The 25,312-nt window shown below is 47.1% G+C and overlaps 1 protein-coding gene across 2 annotated transcripts in view; it reads right to left on the bottom strand.

Moving 5' to 3' along the window:
* Positions 1-15,394, bottom strand: part of LOC119400232 (uncharacterized) — a 31,725-nt gene extending 16,331 nt beyond the window's left edge. Inside the window, exon 1 of one of the 2 annotated variants that reach the window (XM_037667238.2) lies at positions 15,289-15,394. The gene's annotated coding sequence lies outside the window, so the exon portion shown is untranslated. Of the gene's footprint in view, positions 1-5,428; positions 5,833-15,288 lie in introns of those variants that run through there. The other variant, XM_037667237.2, reaches the window with a different exon arrangement.
* Positions 15,395-25,312: the final 9,918 nt, after the last annotated feature.

The following is a 25,312-nucleotide window of genomic DNA, read 5'->3' as shown; positions in this document are numbered from 1 at the left end:
TACTATACTCCATAATACTGACGGAAAGGGTCATTTTTTTCGTCCACTTACATCATTTAGACCATATGGTGTTCTCTTGACCATCTGGTGTTCTTTTGACCATCTGGTGTTCTTTAACGTGCATCGACACCGCTCAGTACATGGGCCTCTATATCATTTCGTCTCCATTGAAATGTGATCGCCGCGACTGTGATCGAACCCGTGACTCGGGTCATCAGCCGAGTCAAATGTGAAATACTTTGATTGAAAAGAAGCACACATCTTCTTAGTAGATTTCAGTTTGTTTAACGAAAAATTGTTCAACATCAATTAATCAAGCGAAAAGAAATTACACCAGCATTAGGAGCTCCCGGACAAGCTAGTCGTGACGTCATTGATTTTGGCGGTGTCTACGAGGACCTACGTAGCTTTGTAGCGATAAGTGAATCACAGTTGTCTGCCAAGGGGACTAAAGACTAAACGCGGCAATAATAATAATTGTTGGGGTTTAGCATTCCAAAACCACAATGTGATTATGATAGACGCCATAGTGGAGGGCTCCGAAAACTTCAATCCCTTGGGTTCTTTAACGTGCACCTAAATCTAAACACACGGGCCTCAAGCATTGCTGCCTCCATCGAAAATACGGCTGCCGCGACCGGGATTCAATTCCGCGACCTGCGGGTCAGCACTCGAGCACCATAACTGCTAGGCCACCGTGGCGGGCATCCCTGGCCAACACTCCCAGAAATTATACGTACAGAAATACCCAATGAATTGGGCTGGGAAGCACCTCGTAGCTCAGTTCGTAGGGTATAGGACGCCTAAATCGAAGGCAATGGGATCGGATCCCACCGACCGAGAGAGTGAATTTTCGTTCACTTTAAGTCATTTCAATTTACTTCATAATTGCGACACTACAGCTGAAAATTTTGTCAAGAAATTTCTGATTCGTGCCGTATCCAGCGCGTATACGATTAGCCAACAAAAGGCGTCATTGCGATTGACGGAGAAACAAAAGAAAAAAAAACAACAACAGAACAACCGCGCGTCTGCCTTGCATTCAGTTCGCGTGAGTCATCCCTAGCAAGAACGAACGTGAGGGAATGCGGGGAATCGTTTCGCCGAACGACAGCCTTCTCTTCTAGTTCCGTTTATCTCGACGTGTACGGCGGAAGGATCAACCTTAAAAGCAACATCGTGAGAGGCGCTCTTTGAGATAAGGAGAAAGATAACAGGACAGGCGAGAAAAACAGATAGCAAGGAATCCTTTGTTGTGCACTAGCTGTTCGTCGTCGAAACAACTTACGGCTAGACGGAACTGACCATAACGTTTACAGGTGGCTGTAACCTCTACTTAGAGAGCATCGTATAACACTGCTTGGAAAGACACAACAAAATGAATCTAACAGAGAATTAATTGGGCCAGGGAAAGTATAGGGGTTTCTGTAACTGCAGCGTAGTAGTAATGACTTAAATTGAAATGAATCAAAGTGGACGAAAAGTCACCCTTCCCGTCGATGGGATCCGAACCCGCGCGCGTTATTGGAAGGCTGTGGGTTCGAATCCTGCCGATGGAAAAGGTGATTTTTCGTCCACTATAATTAATTTCAGTTTACGCCGTTACCACTAAACTGCAGTTAAAGACAACATTTGATGGCCGCCATGCCTTCCCTGGCCCAATTGTCTGTTGGATTCATTTGGGTGTGTGTAACAAAGAAACGAGTCTCTCGAAAGTATTCCCCTTGTTTCGTTAACAGTCGGAGAGATAATTATGGTTGCCTAGATGCATAGGAAAATAAGGTAAATTAAACGCCATACACGTGTCAATTGATTAAGCCTAGAGAGAAATCGAAGAAAAACGAAGACTAGAATTAGGATATACAATCACGATTTCATATTTTTAAAAAATGGCGTTGTGGCAAGATCTCGACGGCGTTGTGACAAGATCTCGACGTCCAATCGTGCGAGACCTGAGCCCGGGTCTCTCAAACATACTGGACCTCTCAATAAAGTTATTTCCATTCATGTCGTCATCCGCATGACAAAGCTGGAAGGTCAGAGGTGAGCCGCTAAGCTCCCAAGGCGGCGGATCTTGTAATCCTAAAGATACATTTTTAAGGAACAACATTTTCTAAATTTTGATCTGCGTAGGCACCATTCGTTGCATACGTGCGCACTTCGTCACCGATGATTCACTTTTTGACGCAGCACACGAGTGTCACGAAAGTGACGGGAGCGACACTGCTTAGAGATGAATATGACTGCGTCAGTGACTATATATGCCAGTGATCTTATAGACTAGGGTCGATGACGTGCTGCTTCTGAGATCATGCTCACTCTCTCGATGCAAATCGTTCAGCCTGCTCAGATAATTCGTAATTCACTTATGAGAAAATGAAATACTTTTTTTTTATTACTCTATCTTCAAACTTCGTATACAAATAAAACCATCGTGGGCCGTTACAGAGCATATCTTTTTTTCATTCGGGAACAGAAATGGAATGTATCTTTCTTTCGGTGAAACGAAACTGAAACCTAAGCGAAAAGCATTTGGTTCCGACACCCTTGTCGATATACCTGCTGTATAGTTCGGATGCCGTGTACCACGCCAAACACTAAGCAAGCAAGCACTTGCCCATGCGAATGTTAATGCGCAAACAAATACATAAACACGCACACGTAAACACGCGTCCGCACAGAGAAACAATCGCGAAGACTCGGAATCACATGGCATGTGAGACTCACGTGACCTAAACCGCAGACGCGGAACTTTCTAGAATAGATTCCCGGCCTGTCAACAACGCATACGATTGCTGCTTGCAAGCATTGGCACTTTTCCATTGTCTCTTAAGCGTAACTTATCTGTGCGCCCTCTTACACACACGTGTGCTGGGAAACGAAACAAATTCTTCGAAAGCAATCAAGGCGCCACAATGCGTTGTTAAAATCGCTCGAACGTCGAAGAGCTTGCCGTTTGCAGCCACCGCGAAACGTGCGCAGAATAGGGCATAGTACAAGAAGTGCTACTGCTACTAGTCGCGCAGCACATCAGCCCAGAAAACCACACGAGCCCTCCTGCGGTATTTGAAAGCAACTTCATTGAGCGACCGCCTGTGAAACTCGGCACTGTGCGTGTGATGTGAACTGTGTCTATCCTTCTCTCTCTATCTCCCTCCCCATGTCTAGGGTAGCAAACTGGACGCATAGTCTAGTTAACCTCCCTTCCTTTCCTACATTCCTTCTCTCTCTTTCTCTCTAATGAACGAGAGAGAGAGGGAGGTTAAGTGAAAGGCATGGAGATTAACCAGAAGAAAGTACTTCGGTTTGCTATCCTGCACTGGGGAAGGGGTAAGGGGGAATAGAAAGGTAACGAAGGAAAAAGAGTAAAAAATTAAAGGAAGAAAAAACGCACACAAACTCAAGCACGGAAGTGTCATAGCGAGGTCGGTTGAGCGCAGAGACTTCAGCAGCGCCTTTGTCGCTTTCTGGTTGGAAGCTCGAACGTTCCGGCACTCCAAAATTGATTGTGCAAGAAACGGTTGGTCATCGAGGTGTGCCAGCGTTGCTGAAAGCTGTTGTCTCTGGGAATTAGTGAGGACAATGACGCAGGACGTGCGCAATGGTTTCCTCGCTGCCACAGTGAGCACATGGCAGCACTGTCTGCCATTCCGAGTCGGTAAGCAAAGCTGTTCGTGAAAGACGCTCCAAGCCACAGGCGGCAGAGGACTGTTGTTTCGGATCGGGATAGTAGTCCGGATGGAACTTGAAGTTGAAGTGACGGATCCAGACGGTGAAGGTGGGTATGCAGAAAACCGGACGTATTCCACATTTAATGCGTTAGACCACGTGCAAGTGAGTGCTAATGAACGAAAGAATGGGAATGAATCAGGGGCTCGTTTTCTTTGTTAGACGCAACCTCATCATGAGGAAAGTATAGGGGGCAATAGAGTAGCCAGAAATTTTTTCCCGGACCGGCGGGGGAGGGTCAACCATAATCTATGCATGTTTCTGCGTGCGTTTGTATGTGTCCGTGTATATATGCACATGCGAAATTGAACAAATTCGAAGGGAAGAGGCCTGAACCCGCCCCCCCCTCCCCTAAATCTTAAGCATTGTGCTTGTACCACGACAAGCACGCCTTAAAAAAGCTGTGTCCACAGCATAACGACGCGGTGGCGTTTACGATAACGCGACGCGCACCTTATCTCAACCCACTTGAAGACAAAGATATCCGCAGGCGGCACGATCGCGTCAGGCGCCACGGTCCATCCAGTGACAGGCGATCGACCACATCCGGGCCGTGATATCTTCTGTCACCCTCTGGGCTGTACGTGTAGTACCACATCGAGTCGTTCGTATCATCAGGGACTATGGTATCATCTACGTTTCAGCGATCGGGGAGGCCGTATACGGTACACATACATGACCAAACCGCAAGCGCTTCGGAAACATTCAATTCAAACTTCATTTACAACATGCGGAAAGTATAACGTTGAAGGCCAGCAGGGCAAGAAAGCCGTAAACATACAGCTTGACGAGGCCAGCGTGTCACAGTCAGGCAACAACAGCAGCGCACGCATGCGCAATACAAACAAAAGTTTTTCGTTATGATAGTTTCGTTAATATGACTCGTGGTTCTCTGGGCATAAATACACATAAATACACCTACGCGCACTACGAATGCATTAAAATACGTGTAAATATCATAACTGTCAGGGCTGTTACATAATATATGCTCTTACACAGTCAAAATAAAAAACTCACAAGGTCCCCTATGCGTTCGCCTAAGACGACTCGAAGGCGAAAGGCACCTTCTTCTGATTCGATGTACTGATCCTCCCTCGCGCCCCTCCGAAAGCTTTCTGTACCTAATGTGGTTTTGTACTGCCTCCAAGATCGGAGCATTCCAAGCTTCCTGCACCTCAACTGGTTTGGCACTGCCTCCGTGATCGACCCACTTTTGACCAAACGACGATGTCGTGTGATGACGTCATGTTTATGTAACGTCATATAGCGACGTCATGATGACGCCATTACATGATGATGCTGTTTTGCCTCACTCGTGTTGAAGCCGCCGACGCGGGACGCCGACGGTCAATTTTCGCGTTTGATGAGACATCTAAGGCTTTCGCCTTAATAGTATTAAAAACAGTAATCAAAAGTAATAGTAATGAAAGAATTGCTTGTGAAATTTACTAGAAATCAGTATAGTTGTGATGAACACGTTGTAACAGGCGTGGATAGAAGTTAAATTTGTATTTCAAACGGGAAACCGAAATTTATCGATGACAAAGACTTGAGCACAACGTTCGGGGGATCGCGGCGATAAACACGACAACAATCTCTCGCAGTTTCGCAATTGTAGCGATCAAACTCCGCGCACACTCGGTCAACTCAAGCAGGCGAGATTTGATAAGCTTCATACGGGTATAGAGATTGTACTCACGGCTGCTGCGTCGTTGATGGTGTCGCAGCTAGCAACAGCGGTGGGTGTTACACTCTATGCGGTGCAGCCGTGGCCTATCTGTCGTTGCAGCCAGCCAGCAATCCCAGAGAAGGGTTGGTTTCGAGTGTACACCGGGCAGTAATGCGATGTTTCAATGAAACAACGAGAGTGAAGAGAGTTGATTGGTTGAGCTGGATGCGGAGGGGGGGGAATTCCCCGCCGAAAGTGGATCCTTCGCTGGCGCCTTCGTCTCTTGCTGCTCGTTGTTGGATCGTCCCTCAGAGCGCCGCGACAGATTTGCAGAGGGAAAGAGCCGGGTGCTAAAAAAACGCAGGTGCTATTCGGTCGTTGCTGGCGGCGACGGCGGCAGCAGTTTAGGCCTCGGTGGCAGAACGCAGCTGTCCTACGTGCGTCATAAAGACATAAATGTATAAAACGCCGCAGGCGCGTGCTCCTCTGCTACAGAGAGTGAGGGAGAGACGTAGAAACGCGCCGCGAAAACGCACTCTTACCTGCGCACCTCTCCTCCACCTTCTCACCTGACCCTCCTCGTAGCTCAGCGTGTAACGGAAATACCTGCCCAGAGCGGTCGCGCGCCGTCTGGCTTGCTGCGCGCTCGCTCGCCGCGTTGTGCTCGTGTGAAGGTAAAAGTACAGAGGGGTGTGATTTGTAGAGCATGGAGCGGACGTACGCCGATAAGAGCAACTGCGTTCCGGAGGGCTGGGTAAAGAGCTGTAAAGCTAGAGTTTATTGATCGTTAACGTGTGGTATTGCAGGTCTGGTAAAATTTACGGAAAGCGGTCCCTTGAGAACACTGCAGTGGGTATCCGTCAACGCAAGGTATATTCCCTATATTTCACTGGAATAAACATTCATTCATTCATTCATTCATTCATTCATTCATTCATTCATTCATTCATTCATTCATTCATTCATATAAGAAAGAAAATTAAGCAGAAGTAAAACTGCGAAACACAGAAGCAATATTTTTCGGTGTATTGTAGAACAACGTAACATGCACGGATTAAAAAAAAAAAAAACAGTGAAGGAACAGGAAAGGAAAAAGAGTACCTGGTCACCTTGAAGTTGACTTCTATTACAAAAGCCTAAATCGCAAAGTTGGGCGTGGGGCAACTACATTTCACATTTAACTAAGCGCGCACAACTGAGCGCATGTTACACGCCAGAAGAAGGTGGAGAGGGGAAGTGACTGGTCACGTGTAACTGACTTTGATGCTCATTGCTCCTTCGAGCAATGACCATCAAGAAATTCATGGCATTCTATAAACAATTGACACTAGGACCTATTGTCCTCCCCGCTGCTGCGCGGCTTGTGAAGTTAACTAGACTTGGCGGTTGTCTATGGCTCAGTAATGCGTGCGTTCTGAATCAGATGCACCGGATGAACTTAACCTCGCTTGCAGGGCAAGCGAGGTTATATTAGTTATATTAATATTAGTTGTAACACGGTGGCCGCGGTTGAAGGGGCCCCAAGACTTAACGGTGACACCGGCAAACGTCAAATTGGTTTAGAGAATATCAGTAATTAAAACAGTGTTTACTTCACTCGCGTTTGCTTTGTCGGCGCCTGCCGTGCAGTGTTGGCGCCGCTTTGATCACGGACGACATGTTACAACTCATATTGGGCATTACTGTACATTGCCTACGGCAGAGTTCGTTAATAAAACGAGTTACGAACATCCCCATAGGCTCCACGCATCAAAATCCGGACACGCCATTGACCGAAATTGCTGAGGTCTGCTGATTGTAGCGCCACCTGTACGCGGAAAAGACACCCCCCCCCCTACCTTTAGCCTTGAAAACGGTGTTTCTCAGGTGAGCCCAATAACCCATTCTAAATCAACAGCTTCAATTCGGCTCCCATCAACCGCAGACGTGAATAGTTGTTGCTGCTGACGTATTCATTCCACAGGTTCGTGGTCGTTGCAGTGCTCTCTTCGTGCTCCAGTTTAACGAACCGTTACGAGATGGCGCCATCAACACTGTCCCTCTCTTCTGCGTCACCGCACTTCCGGAAAGCTTTGCAGCCGACATCACTCCTGTTGATCCGAGCATACACTGTAACTGCACGCTGCCCACCTCACGTTTTCTTTTTCCCAGTTAACCGTTCTCTTTGAGACAGTGAAAATAGCGTATTCTTTGTTAAACACCTTGTTTTCTATTTTTCTTTGACCATGGGTGCTATGCAGGATGGCCCGAGTTTGGCGAAACTCGAGATCTTTCCGAGCTCTGGCGACACCCCCTTTTGAACGAGCTAATAGTACGAGAAGGTGAAATCCATCCCTCAGCGCGCGCTCCGTCCATTGGTTACGATGGAACGCGGCGTCACGTCAAGGGCGGTCGAGAAGGTTGGGTGGTGTCGTCAAACTTCTTTCATTTGTTTGTCGTTCCACTGAGTGCAGAAGTGCACCCATGCAAGAAAAGTGGCAGAAAGCTCTACTAACTATATTTTTTATGTGTGCGCGCGCCGTTTGAATTCATTTTCGACCGTTTAATGTCTCCACTAAGAGTCCTTTAGGATAATCAGCACCGTGTCCTCTGAGATTAGTTCCGGCCGAACGCCTTATAACACGGCGGCTAGAGCTAATCGCTGAGGCCACGTGTATAAACACCATGGTCGGCCTGTACATTCTAGCGCGTTGCTCAGCCGGCGCGCGCCCTCGTCGTTCTCTTCTTCATCGTCTGCTCGCTCCCAGAGCACGTGCGCCCGGCTGATTAGCTAATTGGCTGGGCGGTTATACCTAGCTAAGTCAGGACGTGCTATGACGAAGCTGATTAGGCCCAATCATGCGAAGGCCGAGCTAAGCCACGTCTTACTAAGACCATGCTAATGAAGTCGTGTAAAGCTAGGAGCAAGGTAATTAAGATCATGCTAACTAACACGACGCTAATTAGGAGCATTTAATTAAAACCAAAATAATCAAGACCTTAGTCACCGAGATCGTGTTAATTAGAGTCGAGCTAATTAGGATTATGCTAATTACATCTGTACTATTCAGGACCTTGCGAATTAAACCTGAGTGATTAATCTCGTGGTAATTAAGACACAATAAATTAATGTTAACTAACACGACGCTAATTAGGAGCGTGTTAATTAGGATCGTGCTCATTAGAATTAGGCTAATTACCTCTGTACAATTCAGGACCTTGCGAAATAAACCTGAGTCATTAATGCCGCTGTAATTAAAACATCGACAATTAGTCCTAATTAACACGATGCTAATTAGAGCGTGTACTTAAAACGAAGATAATGAAGACCTTACTCACTGAAGTCGTGTTAATCAGGATCGTGCTAATTAGTATTATGCTAATTACCTCTGTGCTATTCAGGACCTTGCGAATTAAACCTGGGTAATTATGTCGTGGTAATTAAAACATTAACAATTAAGAAAGGACATTCAATATCATGTTAGTTAAGACGTTCCTAATCAATAACACCAATATTGAGACCGAACTGACACGGTCATTACTCTGAAGCCGACCAAGCATACTGAGTAGACAAGCCACGTAAAAAGCTGGAAGAAGCTAGGTGATCACAAGCTCCTCCAATGGCTCCAGCCTTGCACAAGTAGTGCAAGCTGACCAAATTATTTTATATGCAAAGAAGCTGCTGAGTAGCGTCCACCGCATAAACACTTGACAAGCACACCGGCACTATGACAGTCCCGAGTTGAACTGGGGCCTTTTCAGAATCAACGAGTTTGTGCCCGAGTTCGCGCGTCAATCAATTTGACTGACAGACGCCCGCGGCGAAGGGGGGGTCCGCCCACCGAGTTTCCTCTTGCCGTGGAACAGTGCTCACGACGCAACGCCAGCGAGCAGCATTATTCATCTATGAGCCTAATCGCACAGACTATGCACACACGCACGAAGAACTAAAGGTTATATCATCACGTGGCTACGATTTCTCGCATTCACTTTCAGCGCTCTCATGACGTACCACTCACAGCTATGAAGCAAGCGCCCCTGGTGCGATTTTCGGAGAGAACTATTTACTTGTTTAGTATTTACTTGTTTGTGGAGGCATTGTTTCTACCGATTCGGTACTACAGAAAAATTTTCAGACGTGTAATGTAAGTATAGCAGTAACCTGTCCGTTTATTTATCTGTAATATTCCAGAGAAGCGAAACGAGCTGCACCAAAGTGCTGCGCGTGCGCCCTTGTTGCCTTCGAGAGTGGAAATTTCCATGCTGCAGGTGGAACGAAAGAATTTTCCGAAAGAGGACAAACGCCCACGAACACGCCCGTGGGAGGCGCGATGATCAGTTGGCAAAAAGATAGCGCGACAATCATGCTGACGTTGCTGCACTGTCAAAATGTTGACTGAGTGGCGGCGCTGACGCGTTTGCACGCGGTGTTACTTTGAAAACCGCCGCAAATGCCGCATATGCGCTTGTGACGCCATTCTCGTTCTTGTAGCCGTTTTTATCAACGCTGCTATCGCGTGCTCCGCACTGTCTTCCTGTCATGACCGCCGTAATGCAAGCTCGGAGCAAACTCGTGTGCCCGAGAAGCTCGGGCCATCCTGCATAGCACCCCATATCTCTATAAAACAGAATCCAGCACACCTCACCCTCCCCTCCAATCTGGTTACGTCAATGGAAACTATGAAGGATTTTTCAGACGCTTATGCTAATGCTTCATTTCCTCTTCCACCTATATTTTACTTTAAATAGATACAACCTCCTATAGAAGGCCTGTCGGGAGCCTGACAGATATCGAAACGATTCTTTGTATTCGTAAGCCCAATGACGAAAGCATTTATGTTTGTAACGCTACTACCAAAAAACGAAGCAATACAGACGTATACAAAAAATTCGTGTCAAAGGCTTCGCTTCCCCTTCACTATTTTAAGACTATAAATGTGCAGTTCAAAGCTAAAATGTTTCTCTGGAAATATAGCACGACAGTGCCATTTAAAACGGGAAGCCGAGCATGCCACATTCTCGTTGAATGTAAACAGAATCCCTTTCATCCGTGTTTTGGAAGGATAATTGTCTTCCGCTTGTAGATCCCCTTTTTATCGCACGTAACTCCAAATATAGCACCGGTGGTAATGACGAAGGGCACATCGAAAAAACCGAAACATCACGTAATGAGAGGTCACACGTTAGGCTTAACCTCGTAATAGGTACTACATGCTATGTGTATAGCTGCAGCGTACGCGTATACACCAGACAATACAGTTGTCGTTGATGTTGCCGGCAATTTGCCGCTGGCTTCCGGACGCATTCGCGACCTCCCGGGTCCGTAACAAAGGGAGCGAGCGCTATGCAAATAGATGCTAAACGGCCCCGGCCTTGCTGCGTGCGCCGCCACGCCTGTCAACGGAAGGAGCGTGTGAGTTCAGGGAGCGGCTTCTTTTTATAAGATCAACGGAGAGAGTGGCGTCTTGTTTAAGCATTCTTGCTCTTTTTCAAGCGAAGCTTATTATGAGTAACTGCTGACCGAAAGGTCGCGGGATCGAATCCCGGCCGCCGCAGCCGCATTTCGATGGAGGCGAAATGCTGGAGGCCCGCGTATACTTACATTTAGACGCACGTTAAAAAAAACAAAAAAAAAAACGCCAGGCCTGCGCTGAAACCGCAGCACAGTCACAGCGAAAGCTGGAAGAGCGGCGTTTCTAGAGACCGTTGTAAGCTCTCTTGGGTCTACAATACAAGTACACTAGAAAGGTGCCCACTACGCCATAAATCACAATTTTTGTGAAGTTGGGAAGCACCTACTAAGCCATTATTTGTCATTCTGCGGAGAAGCGAGGCACCAGCTACACGTCTGTAAGGCATTATGTGCATTTTGTTGACGCGACGACTGATGACGATGAAGAATTATGGCTCAGCCCTCTGTAATGGGTTGGAAGCTTTAAACGGCCCACCAGTTATGTAATTTGCATTGGGTGACGCCCGGTCGCTATTTCCCTCTCCCGTCATGCTGTATAACATACGTTGACGTGGTAGAGAGACCGGGGGGGGGGGGGGGGCGAAGAACTTTACTGAGACCCCGAGGAAATGGATCATGCGCTTATGGTCTTCCTTGGCAACCAATACAAGTGCACTTGCGAGGAACCCACTACGCTATAAATCATTGTAATTTTACTGGGACCCCGAGGAAATGGATCATGCGCTTATGGGCTTCCTTGGAAACCAATACAAGTGCACTTGCGAGGAACCCACTACGCTATAAATCATTGAAATTTTACTGAGACCCCGAGGAAATGGATCATGCGCATATGGGCTTCCTTGGAAACCAATACAAGTGCACTTGCGAGGAACCCACTACGCTATAAATCATTGCAATTTTTTAGAAGTAGGGCAGCAGGCACTGTGCCGTTTTTCGTCATTCTACGGAGAGCCGTGGTACCTGCTAAACGCATGTAAGGCATTATGCGCACTTTGTTGATGCTGTGCCTGATGACGACGAAGAATTATGGCAGAGCTCTTTGTAATGGGTTGGAAGCATTCAACAACCTACTCGTTGCGCAATTCGCATTGTGTGACGCCTGGTTACAGAATTCGCGTTGTGCGACGCTTGGTGCTTATTTTACTCTTCTACCACGCTATATATTGCATATGCTAATGTGGTTCCTTCCCGACATGAAGCCTTTCTGCAAAGCAGTTTCAAGCACCGGCATGGCTCAGAGGTTGAATACTGGGCCTCACACGCAGAGGGCGCAGGTTCGAACCTCGTTCCATCCTGGAATTTTTTTTCTTATTTGGTTTTTTTTTTCTTATTTCGAGCGATACTGGTTACGAACACCGGCGGCGGACAACTACGGCGCCAAAAACGGCCGGTGAAATGATCTCATAACAGCTTTCGCTGTAAAAAAGCATCAGATGGTCGAAATTTCCGAAGCCCTCCACTACGGCGTCCCTGACAATGATATCGTTGTTTTGGGACGTAGAACCCCAACTATTATATTTGTTGAGATAGGGGTAATGCTCTTAATTTTCCCTCACTATGGCCCTCTTATTTGTGAACAATTAATATTGGATCGATTTGTAGAGCGCGAAATACAACACGGATCGGGGCGTCGCAAATGTTACTGCCACACACTTATTGTGGACGTGCACGGGTCTACAATTAAGCCGTCGTCGTCACCTCCGTGCAACAGGCCCCAGGCCTGGCCGACCTTGACCGCTGGATTCGTGGACTTCACCACCGCTCATTACTTGACTTCATACACGAAGCAAATTTGTGTGTGTATTTTTGAATCAGTAATTATTATGCCTTAGGGCAGACTTTCGAAAAAAGAAAATACAGCACGGACGTCAAAGAAGCACACACAGCAAGCGCTAGCTTCTTTGCCGTCCATGCTGTATTTCGAGTTGTAGAAGTAATTTCTACATGCCGTCAAGATCAGCTAGCCCGGCCGTCAGTTCTGTTTTCTTTTGTTAAAACAAGTCTATTCAATTTAATGAATACAAAATCGGTGCGCAGACCACCAACGATGCATGATTGTCGATGCCCGAGAATAGCCTTGCGAAAAGGGGGAGGGGGGGCAGTGTTTGAAGAGAAATGTCAGCCAATGTCGCCATTTACAAGGAATATTCCGTACTTCATATATGGGGGTCACTTCGGAAGGGGATTTGGCCTCAGGATTAGAGAAACACGTCGATACTCAGAATGACTAAGATCTGGAATCCGATTCTGAAATGCAGACTTTTAGGGGCGAAGCTCCTTAAGGCGGCGCCCGTTCGTCCCTCGTAGTCGTAGTCGTAGTAGTAGTCGTAGTGCGTAACCAGTCTTACGCTTTGACCTCCAAGGTGGTGCCGGTGGGAGATTTTTCCTGTGCGTTGTTGAACAATAAAAAATTCGCAGCGTGCGCGTTAACTAAAAGCCGAATTCTTCTGTCTCTCATTCCCCATTAGCAGCCATTGGCATGTTCCAGTAGGTTAGTAGAAGTACGTTAGTAGAAGTAGAAGTGTAAGTGTTAGCTAAAAGCCGACTTCTTCTGTCTCTCATTCCCATTAGCAGCCATTGTTTACCTCCAAGGTAGTGCCTGGTGAGATTTCTCCTGTGCGTGATTAAACAATAAAATGTTTTGTTCAAAACGCCGTTGATTGATGAAATAAACCAACGAAAGACGCCAGATGTTTTCTAAAAAGCAAAACGAAAGAACGCCAGATGTTTCTAAAGCAAAAAAAAAGACACCAGCTGCTTAACGAAAGACGCCAGATGTTTTCTAAAGCAATGGTTTTCTAAACAATGAAAATTCACAGCGTACATGTAAAATTAAAGTGCGCTGCAAGTCGTCATAACTCATCGAACCTTTAGTATAAACGCGCCCGATCTCACGTCGGTGATGATGTACTGGGCAGAATTCACGGAAGATTCACGGTTTACCGATGAACCTCCGCAGCTTCGCCCACTCATCATCATTCACTCCATGGATATGCTGTGGTTTTTTTGTTCCGTGGTTATGTTTTAAGAAATGGTGACCGCATGGGATGCATCACGAAAGAAATGCCTGAAAGCAGTCACGTCTGCATGGCTTACCCGAACGAAGTGCTATTAATCTCAAGAGGCGAAAAAATCAATCAACTGCCATTTAGCGAAGTCACTGAATGTTTTCCTTGCCAAGCACAAGATAAATGCTAAAGTTTTAAGCACGCTCGCTTGCCCGCCAAGTTCCTTTCTGTTGCGGGCAGCTGTCCATTGCGGGTTGAAAGCACATAAATTAATTAAGAAAATTAAAAGAGATGTGCGAGGAAGACAGTCATATACGGGCCGGACCGCTGGCGAAAGGCCCACGGGCCGCGCGTTTGAGACCCCTGGCCTATAGGCTTCAAGAAAGCTCACTGCGGCGCATTGAACGAATGTTAAGCATGACGGCGTGCACTTGTTGCAGCGAGAGCATTCATTCTAGCCCGCCATTGTGGCCTAGTGGTTATGGTGCTCGACTGTTGACCCCAAGGTCGCGGGATGGAATCCCGGCTGCGGCAGCTGCATTTTCGATGGAGGCGAAAATGCTGAGGCCCGTGTACTCAGATTTAAGTCCACGTGAAAGAACCCCATGTGGTCGAAATTTCCGAAGCCCTCCACTACGGCGTCCCTAATATTCACGTGGTTTTGGCATGTTAAGCCCCACGAATTATTGTTGTTATTATCAACGATGGTTGACGATTAATGGAATAGCCGTACACTCCAAGAAAGCTAATCGCCGTAATAAATGAACGTTGAACGCGGCTCTATGTACTTGTTAAAACGAGAATGTATTTCTTCTGCTAGCGGTTGTCGTTTCATAGTGCAATTCTGTAGAGAACAGAACCGGTCTGCAGCATATCTGCCGATGCCTGTCATAGTACGCGTTCGGCTACGTTCGTGCCATGATACATGCGCCTGCAGCTTGTGCAACCATCAAATAAATCAGTCTGTCAAGCTGTCTCCGGTATCGATCTACTTTGCCATAACGCTCATATACACGAATGATAACATGTGCCAGATTGCGTCAGTTTTCGTTCTTTGTTTCGTGACAATACGACCCAGATAACGAAAATGAAAAAAAAAAAAACGGCTCCGATAGTGGACGTGGTGAATTAACTGGCGGTGCTTTTCAATCTCTTTATATTGTTAAGTAAGACTGTATCTATAGCAGTCTATGTATACATTTTAATTCCTGTCTCATTCTCTGTGTCTGAGGGATAAAAATTTCAGTGCTCATAGCGCGCATCGGAATTTTTCTCAAGGTAATGTAATGTCTTGGAGCGCAGTATACTGCGGAATCTCGTTGATACGTTTTTCACGGCTACCGGTAAATAAAACGTATTATGCAAAAACCGTATTAACCAAACAGGTTAGAAAAAAGGAGGAACATATGGATACTCCGTCGGTAACTCACCTCTATTGAACAACATTGAAGTAGCTGGTTAATCTGCGCTGCACTTTCTCCTTTCCATCAGTGGACGCAGCGGCCACGCCTGGCAGCGATCTCTTCGCCGCGAAACCGCGACGCTGCTGCGGCCTCAGCGGCTCTGCAACGTGCAGATCATGGCTTGCTGGCATAGGCGTGCGCACAGGGGGGCAGGGGGGGCGCCCCCCCCCCTAATCATTTAAGAGGGGGGCGCAAAGTCTGCCCCGTACATTGACCTTTCGAGTCGCCTAAGAGGGGGGGGGGGCGCAAAATCTGCCCCATACATTGACTTAATAGGGTAAGGGGGCGCTGCGGCGAACTGTTGCCCCCCCTAATGGGGAACCCTGCGCACGCCTATGCTTGCTGGAATGCGGTGTGAGCTTGTATACTGAAGAAGAAACGTAGGATTTCTAGATATATCGATCAAGGTCCACTTTCGCGGTCAATTTTGGGCAAAAGTGGGATCATATTAGACGCAGGGAAATGCACTATTTCCAAGGGACGTCGGACAGGAATAAAAAGGAAAAACGTATTAGGCCGAAAAACGTATCATGGAGAATCGTATCAACGAGAATCCACTGTATATGACTTCTATGAGACATATGACATCCCTCAGTGGATGTGAGGGTGTGATTATAAAAAAGGAAGACGTATTGTAGCAGTTTAGCGAGTTTTATATAGCGGTGCTGCTTTGGAGTGCTATGAAGCGACACCTGCGATGATTACAAGGAAACGTCGATGGAACGTGTTGCTCCGCGTCATTTCATGTTTTGTGTCCATGTTACTGAAGTGTTTTTTGTCATTCTCGTAAACGCCTGTCTAGCAAGCAAACGTTATGTTGCATTGTTATCGATGTTAACCGTCCGTGATATAAAACATTTTCCTAAACACACAACACTGAATGCAGCAGCACCAGATCGACAGATTAGTCGGCAGATAAAAAAAGAAGGAAGATAGCGATACACTGAAAGCGAGTTCTAGTGTTTCCTCCGTTCCGGCAAACGCAAACGGGTTACTGAACGCCACTGGCGACACAATGTGTTCCTTCGTGTAACTAAATTTTTTTTATAAAAGTCAGAAGCTTAAGGGAAGCTGCAAACTTGAAGAGATAAAAACTTCATGAACGAGGGATGTCGGAGCCGACGTTTCGACAAGCGAACTTGCTGCCTTGAGGAAGACAGGTCCGCTTGCCTAAACGTCGGTTCCAGTGGCACCCTGTGTTCACGAATTTTTGATACATTCTCTTATAGGCGCATGTATAACTGTTCCGTGGGTGTTCGTACCGATTTACGGGAAACATTTTTTTGAAATGGCAGCGTGCTCGTGTTACGCCGCTGCCGAAAGTTTGCACCAACGGCGAAGTAAAAACACGTTTTGTTATGGGCAATCCGTGTCCGTCTCGTTGAGCTCGGTGAGTCTGCATCACCACGTGGCCTTGCCCATCCGGCTGCTTAGGCTTAGGTCTCGAACATGCGTTTCGTATGAACGATCTTACGTTCCGAAAGCGTTTTGTTGTGTTACGCCTCAAGCTTGCGATCTGGCCGCTCACGCTCGCGTTGGAGTCAGTGTCTGCAAACAAGCATAAATTTTCGGACAGCCCGGCCGCACACGCTTACTCCTCCTGTCAACCCGCTAATCCGCAAACAAACGTATATCCTTCATGATGTAACCATATGCAAAATAAACTTTTGATCTGGAAATTTGAAAACGACAGTTTGAGGACAAACTGAAAGCCCACAAATGTCTTCTACGATAGAGTCTTTTAGCAAGTTGCGGAAAGACTGTACGGAAGTACCACTCTTCTTTTCTCGCTCGTTGTGCTTATGCCGCTCCCAGTTCCAGTGACAGTGGATCCCCCAAACGACAGGTTCCTCGTTAACAGTGCGTATGCTCAGAGGCAACAATGAGGCGTGACAACCCCACAGTAATTTTTGAAACAAAATGATTTGTAGCGTTGGAGTGCCTTCACTGGAATTAGGAGAGTCAAAAGCGCAACGACCGTATTTTTACTCAACTTGCCTAAAAGACTCGAATAAACCACTTCGTCCGAGAAATTCGCGTACTGCCCGTCCATCAGATAGCGCACCTCGCGTGACGTCTATCGCGCTAGACGACATCGAGAGAGCGAGGCGAGAGAGTGCGGATAACACGGCTTGACGTCATCAGGGGGAGAGACCGACTGACTATAATGCACGAAAGCTGTTCACTCTCTCACGTGCATTCCCTCTTCCCAGCACACCCTCACCCATTCTGTCTTTCACTGTCTCTCTGCAACACACCTGCCAGTGATAGGGCATCAGGGTGCATGCCGAGGTGAGCTCCAGAAAGGACACATACACAGCCAGTCACAGGTGGTCGGATACATTGCTTGTTCTGGTGTTCAGCGGCGTAGACAGAAACTTTTTTCGCTTGGAGGAGGGGGGGGGGGGAGGAGGAGGAAGGGTTAGCGCGCGTTTCTCTCTATGCGCGGTGTATATGTGTCCCAGCTATTTTTAGCCAAGGGTTAAAAATTACAATATTATGGTCGGGCTTGGCCTGACTGTCCCAACGTGGGAGCGGCCCGCTGTGCGTTGAGTCGTGCACCTCAGGACTTACAATAAAGTTTCGCATCCATCCATCCATCCATAGGCAGGCGAGTGAAATCAGTTGCAAATTGCTGACAGTCACCTTGCGCACTACAGACAACTTTTTGTTTTGTAATTAATTTTTTTAGTTAGGCATACTTATAAGTAAATTGGTAAATATTGACTTCAGGCAGGAAATGCGACTTGCAAACTTCGAGAGCGTCTTCAGAAACCCCCATTGCATTATTTGCGATAAAGAAAGCCTCACCTATACCATTTTTTCCAAGCTGCAAATCGTCTCGCCCCACGTTTTTTCGTACTCGTTTTATCCATCGCAACGAGCAACGCATCCGCGTGAGAAGGACTCAATGTGATGATGTTCTCCAATGTTAAAGGAACTACCGGGCAAAACTCTTACGCAACCGAAGGTGTGGCAAAAGGTTGCACCGATGTGGAGTGAAACGACGCGTATTGCCGCTCGATAAGGACCAAAGGGCCAAGCCGGCGATAAGATATATAATATCCGCTTTCGCCTGGGATCAAAATCCAAGCGAACGTGCGCAGCTGTACACTCGAAGCCCGAAGCTCTTGAGCGAATGTAGTCTGCTCTCCTGTTAATCTTTCTTTCGTGTTTATTTTTGTTTTTTTTTCCTTTTTTCGCTAGTTGCATGCAGCTAGAGCCATCGCAGGGGAAAAAAACGTAGTTCATGTGTATCGAAGAGGGTAAAGTCTCGTTTCGCTATATATTGGCTGCGTATGAGTGCTTTGGCAGCATCTGCAGGCGGCGTCAAAATTTATGAGGCATCGGTTCTTTGAGAAAGCTCTTTTGAGCGAAGTTTTTATAACTCACACGTTTTAGTGGCGGCGTCTATGTACGCGGAAAACCCGGTGCCGGCGAGTGCACAGAAATGCGGCCCTCAAAAGTGTGCCAGTGACGTGCGTATTTGTATGCTCCGTTTACCAATGACTGATACCCTCTCGATCGTAGGCTCGTCGACGATCAGCCGTTTCTAATATGGCAATCTGATCTTTTATCGAGGTACCTTGTCATTTCGCGCTGTCGCATTTTATTGTTGCCTGAACATGAGCACATGACCGTCGTTGTTGCTTGCAGCAACAACAAGAAAGAAAGAAAGAAAGAAAGAAAGAAAGAAAGAAAGAAAGAAAGAAAGAAAGAAAGAAAGAAAGAAAGAAAGAAAGAAAGAAAGAAAGAAAGAAAGAAAGAAAGAAAATTATCACATGAGGCATCCAGACGCAAAGCTTCGCTTGCCCCCATTTTTTCCGGTAAGAGAAGAGCTTTTGAACTTTTTTTTTAATGGTCGCATGCAGATTGCACCGTCACTGCTAAAAAAATTATACTTCGTATGCCTTGAAGAAGGGTAGAGTTGTCTCGTTTCATTCTAGATTCGATGCATCTTAATGTTTCGACGCTACCTACAGCAGGCGTCAAAATTTACGAGGCATTGGATCTCTGGGAGAGCTCTCTTCCTGTTCGGTTCGGGCACGCAGATCTGGAACGGCCTCTGAAGAACAAGGTTAGTTAAACAATAATAATTATATGCGCGGTTTTATGTGCCAAAATCGCGATATGATTATGAGGCACGCAGTAGTGGAGGGCTCCGGAAGTTTGCACCATCTGGTGTTTTTTAACGTTATCTGATATCGCACATTACACGGGCCTCTAGCAATCGTCCATTCCCCCCGTGTGCGCTGTCACGCGCTCTCATGATCAACCTACTAGTCCACCAATACATTCTAATCTAAAAATTTCAATTAACAAGACTTTTAGCAGCGAGAGTGGTTCTTCCCTCTGGTGCTGTGGTAGTGCAGTTTCTAACGTCACTTAACCTAATTTTCGGGTTAAGTCTTTCCATTAACATAAGGAAACAAGGTTATCAAAAGTACTAGTCGGAGACCCAGCCGGTCGTGTCCCATTTGATGATCCCGGGCCTCGCTTAAATTGAACATTGTGTAATATTCTGTACTGTTCACTTGCATGAAGCTCGGGCAGGTTTGATATCCCGAATGACAAATTTATCAGGCAGTAATGACAGTTAACGTGCTAGGACGAATACTGATGAACAAGGACGCGTTGACACGTGTGTTAGGCATGCTTCTTACAAACATTGCGGGAGGACGCGGGAGCGATGTAATAAATAGTGTACCGAGTATGTTACATTGGGACAAGAACGAGTAAATACTACATTAATATTCCACTCTTGCTTTACTACAGAAACTGTATATGACTTGGCGGATCGCGCCCGCGGACAAGAACCCGTAGAACAATTTTTGGATAACCAATTAACTCGACTACTCCAACTTTCTCGTGTCGAAAAAAAAAAAAACACACATGGCATAAAAGTAAACATAAAGGTGCATCATTTCGTCGACATGGCAGAATGAAGTGAACAGCTTTGACTCAGAGACAAGACCACTTGCATATAGCAAACGAACGTCATGCCATTTTTGTACTTTCCAAACAACGAGCTTTCTTATGTACTACATTATTTCATTTTGGCAAACCACCGTTAATGAGATAATATGCGTCACGCGCTAGAGATGCACACCGGGACCTTTGAGTGTACGTCTCTTTATTCGCTCAATATAGTCAATAACGATAACGCATAAATTTACAATAGCAATATTCACGATACCAGACCAACGATAGCCACGCAGAGTCACAGCTTCGGTGGCTACCCCCTTCAATGTAGTGGCAAGGCTCTGAATTTTTTAGTCTTACAGACCGACGCCACTAAAAAAGAAAATATCGGAAAAGCTCCACACAATCAAATTTTGCGTGGCAGGCCAAATATGGAAACTGAACCAATGTGCATAAGAATGCAGCTACGTGGCGAAAGCGGTTAACCAACTAGTCAACTTATATAACCTGCACAGCTTTCTTTTCTTGTTTAGTTTAGCAAATTTTATAAAACTGTCGTTTTCTAACATTACTATAGAGCCTACGTCTGCACTTGAGCACACTACAAAACTCTGCCCAGAAATAAAAACAATAAACACAGAAATAAAAACAAGCACCATACCTCGCATGCACTGATTACGCAATACACTGCAAGTACAACCTTTAATGATCCTAAATGGGAATTCATACATTCACAAGCAAACTTCACAAGCACGCGAAAGCGTACTTAGGCTTCACTGAAGGCACACGTTTTCTTTTGTTCTGTTGTATTTGGAATGAGTATTACCTCTATAGCAGGGGTCTCAAAATGACCTCAGCTAGCGGGCCGCAGTCACAAAGTTGAGTCCTGCAGTGGCCGGGACAGTGAAGAAGGCACGAGTTGGGGGCAGGGAGGGGGGGGGGGTTGTCATCTAACGTTGCCATTTGAAACTCGGCATTTGCCATATCTCACATATGGATCATTTCTGAAGGTCAGAATTCGAAGAACACATCGATATAGATCTCTAGAATGACTGAATTCTGGACGCCGATCTAAAATATAGAGTTTCCGTTTGACGGTTATGGTTCAAACATGGCGACCGCAAGGAGTGCCACCAGTGGCATAGACAGAATTTTTTTTTTTGGGTGGGGGGGGGGGGGGGGTGGAGGGGTGGAGGCACCTCCTTGATCCTACATTGGGTCTGGGCAGATATGTGGGGTCGAGTGTCAATGTGCTCTGTATCCCATGGGACAAATTTTTTTATGGGGGGGGGGGGATGGCACGGGCCCGACGTGCCCTCCCCCTGGCTACGCCACTGAGTGCCTTTCGAAAAAAAAATGGTTGAGATTGGTCACGTCTGTGTGGTCACGTCTGTGTATCCCATGGGACAAACTTTTTTTCGGGGGGGGGAGGGTATGGCACGGGCCCTATGTGCCCTCCCCCTGGCTACGCCACTGAGTGCCTCTCGAAAAAAAATGGTTGAGGTTGGTCACGTCTGTGTAGATTGGTCCCGTCTGTGTGGTCACGTCTGTGTATCCCATGGGACAAATTTTTTAGGGGGGGGGGGGGGGAATGGCACGGGCCCGATGTGCCCTCCCCCTGGCTACGCCACTGAGTGCCTCTCGAAAAAAAATGGTTGAGATTGGTCACGTCTGTGTGGCTCATAAACACACTTATTTAAAAAATGGGACGAAGAGAGTGGTGTGCAGGCCGGGCCGATAGCGAAAGGTCCGCGTGTTTGAGACCCCTGCTCTATAGCATCAGCAAAATCTCAAGCAGCAACCTTGTTGCTACAACTTCTGGCAACAATGTACAGATACAACGTCCACGCGACAGGGTCATCAACCTGCATTGGTTGGGCTCCTTTGGCACACGTCCATACTTTCTGCGCTGTTAGAAATCGCAAGCACAACGTCACGAGACACAAATATGCGATGCCATCGCGTCATCTCTGGCAGCGCAGCCAGTATAGCCCACACAATATTGAGTAACGACGAGAATATTGGGGCGACACTGGTTGCAGCTAAGCGTAGTTCTACTCGTCTGCCACTACCGGCCATAGGTGTGCGCACAAGAGGAGTTGGGGAGGAGTTAAAGACTCTCTAGTCTTTAAAAGACACACTAAAGAGAAACAATGAATCGTTTAGGATCGATTAATTGTACTCTGAGAACTCTAATGTCGTTAATTTCGCCATCATACGTTTATTAATAGAGGAGAAAATCAAGTTCAAAGTTTCACTTCTAAATTTTGCGCCTCCGCGTGAAGTCACGGATTTCAAAGTGTACTTATCGTATTTTGGCGCCATTCACTCAACAACGTTACCCCGAACTTGGTATGTTAAGTCTATGGGCCCCTCAGAGGACAATGTACTTCATTTTTACCGATTGGGGATTACGTGGTCCCTAGTAGGCGCCGTCAAAACATGTGACGTCACTGCGAATGATGCGGAAACTTCTGGGTGGCGTCGCCACCCACAATTTGTTTTTGCTCGTTTTGTCGCTTAGTAAGCGTCTTCTCGCAGCAAGCGTGGTGTTTTTGGTATCGTGAAAGAGTAGTTCACTAATATGAGAAAGATCGTTTTTCTCTTTAGTGTCCCTTTAAGGTGGGAGCCATATCTATGCCATACCTTTACTCTGTCCGACCTGTCTCTTCATTGTTTGATGTGCAGGGTTAGGACCATACAAGTTTTCGACGATAATGGCAGCCGAGGAACACGGATGTTGCGTTGCAACTTCCAAGACCTGCTTACTTCCCTACATTTACCCCCGAAAAGCCGGGGACTAAAGGCAGGCCATGTGAAAAGCACGTCATTGCTTCATTTTTATTTTTGCATCAAAAAGATTATATTATTTCGGACTCGACCAATGGGGTAGGGGGGAGGAGGCTGCGGTACAACTCCTCCCTCCCCACCCCCTTAACGGATAACCCTGCGCACGCCTATGCTCCCATCACTTCAAGTTTCGCTGAGTTTGATTTGCTGCTTTGGCCACTGATTCAACGCCATAGACACGAACTTGAGTCACCAATGAGAGACGTTGTAGCGATAGTGTCCTGACTAGCTTCGAGTGCTTGAAGTTCTTGAAAGTGGGCGCATTGCACGATACACAAACGCTTTTGCACTTGCATTTTAACGTAGAGCCGTTGACGAATAGTCCACGCGCATGTGTTGGCGTACCGACATGGCCAAGCATCTATTTTAGAGGAGCTCTGACATTGCAACATAGTCACCGCTGGGGTAGGACACCGAGAGCGGGCACATCCCCTGCCCAGATTTTCTTTTTTTTCGCCTGCCGCCCCCTTTGCACCCCCCTAGAGCAAGCATATTCAAAACACAATGCATAACTTCCCCGCATAACTGCCTCCCCCTCCCCCTCACGAAGGCACTCGTAGTTGTAATGGGTGCCCTCCCTCGTAAAAATATCCTGGCACTGCCCCTGGTCACCGGCAGAGCGCCGTGTACAACCTCCCGAGTCACTTCATCGGCTAGCACTGTGCACTGGGAAACGAAACTCAACACACTTGTTCAAGAACCGGGAGTTCTACATTAACCCTTCACTGGTCGAGTTATTGAAGTTTTCCGGTCACGCGCCCACTTTCCAACATCGATACAGCAAATCATATACGTATAGTACACGAACTTCTGGCAAAAGACGAGAGACAGCGCTTGCACAAGGAATGCTATTCAAGCGATCATACGTAACCGCCCAGAAAGTGGTTCACACTTCCGGCCACCACTTCCGGAGCGCGTGGTACCGCTACGAGCTCCGTCGTCGCGACGACCGCATACATATAGTACACGCACTTCACTTTGGGCAAAAGAAGAAAGAGCGGTTTCACAAGGAACATTGTATAAGCGCATCACACGTGACTGTCTCGAAGGGGGTTCCCACTTCCGGCCACCTCTTCCGCAGCGGGTAGTGACGCCACGGACTCCGTCGTCGCGACGACTGTCTTGACGCCGTTTGCGGTGCGCACCGCTACCATCGGCACGTCTCTGGGATCGATCTGTTCGCTGTCGACTCTGTCGTACTTCCATGACGACGACGACGCGCCGTGCTCGCCCTGACACTTGAGTCGACGACTCGTCTGGTACAGGAAGAGAAAGGCGACGAAGACGACCACTCCGACGGGTGCCATGACGTAGCCAATCAGGGTTACCACCAGGAACCGGTATGAGAGACCCAGGCAGACGCAGAAGAAGCCCAGGGACGACATGAGGATGCCGGTACAGGCCATCCATAACTCCGTGGTGGTCATGGACATCATGTCCGGTTCGTCGGCCGGTACAATGGTGACCGCTGTTGTCTCTGCTGCGGCCGGTGGGGCTTGTAGGGAACCGTCAGTTGTTTCCATGACGACGGTCGCTGATCACGCACGTACTGATCGTTTCCTAGTTGCTCTGACGCCTTTCAAGCGCCGAGGAATGTCTATTTATGGGTCTTCGTCACTGTTTTACTTGGCAGGAGCAGCAGCATCAGTCGGTTTGATGCATGATCCCGAATACCTGCGGTGTCAATACCTCCTCTTAGCGTGTGGCTGCTGAGTCACAGATAGACATGAATGTAAATTGTGCAGTAGAGTCTCAATACTGGCAGACCGATACAAATATTGGTGGCCTTGAGGTAGGCTTGTGTTCTTCAGCGATGGTGGTCTACAGAGTAATAAATTTAAAGAGGGTCGGGCTGGTACGCTGCACTTATCCCTGTATACATGAACTAAAGTTGAAATATGATTCCTCTACTTGTAACATGAAAGGTAGTTGGAAGGAACGACAGTGCTTACATTTTGTTAAACGATGAAGTTCGAGCTAACTAAACGTACGCATGTTATAGCTTGTTATTACATCCTAGCTTGACATGGATTTCTTCCTGCTGGAACACGTTTCTTTCACGATCAAGCTGCGATTCACTCATGCAGACACAGGCGACTTGTGGACCCGCAGTGGGCGTGAAGACGGCTGACCTCACTGATGCCCGTCGAAGTCGAAGGCTATCGAACCCGATGAGTATTTCAATCCAAAGGAAGTCAGGGCGGGTTGGCTGTCGTAC

The sequence above is a fragment of the Rhipicephalus sanguineus genome, chromosome 7 (genome assembly GCF_013339695.2).
Source record: "Rhipicephalus sanguineus isolate Rsan-2018 chromosome 7, BIME_Rsan_1.4, whole genome shotgun sequence".
NCBI classification, from domain to species: Eukaryota; Metazoa; Arthropoda; class Arachnida; order Ixodida; family Ixodidae; genus Rhipicephalus; species Rhipicephalus sanguineus.
This window is presented reverse-complemented; position numbering and strand designations above follow the sequence as displayed.